General features: G+C 37.0%; 1 protein-coding gene across 2 annotated transcripts in view; it reads left to right on the top strand.

Annotated features, from left to right (window-relative positions):
• The window catches only part of LOC100184173 (E3 ubiquitin-protein ligase UBR2-like), a 26,313-nt gene that overhangs the window by 10,987 nt on the left and 14,996 nt on the right, over positions 1-330 (top strand). The window lies entirely within an intron of this gene.

Genomic DNA, 330 nt, shown 5'->3' with positions numbered 1-330 from the left:
ATGTCTGTTACTATATTTGTGCACTGTGACTTTCCCAACATTCTGTATGAAGTCTTACACTGTGGCATGGCTAGGCTTAATGTTATTATAATCTTAAGTGGCGTTTGCACTTACTTATTTTTCTCTTGCCAAAATTACTCTTAATTTAACTTTATAATTTTTATCCAGAAAGCGACAACGATAGAATGCGTGAGATGCGTTGTTGGCTTCATGAAAAGTTTGTACCAGCGTGAAAATCTGATCAAACTCGTTCCTTACAATGGTACCACGTATCAATGTGTTGATTATGACATCACAGAGAAACCTGTGTCGGTCCATTATCCTCTAACG

The sequence above is a fragment of the Ciona intestinalis genome, unplaced genomic scaffold (genome assembly GCF_000224145.3).
Source record: "Ciona intestinalis unplaced genomic scaffold, KH HT000124.2, whole genome shotgun sequence".
In the NCBI taxonomy this organism is placed as follows: domain Eukaryota; kingdom Metazoa; phylum Chordata; class Ascidiacea; order Phlebobranchia; family Cionidae; genus Ciona; species Ciona intestinalis.
The sequence above is the reverse complement of the archived record's forward strand: the minus strand, read 5'-3'. Positions and strand labels throughout refer to the sequence as shown.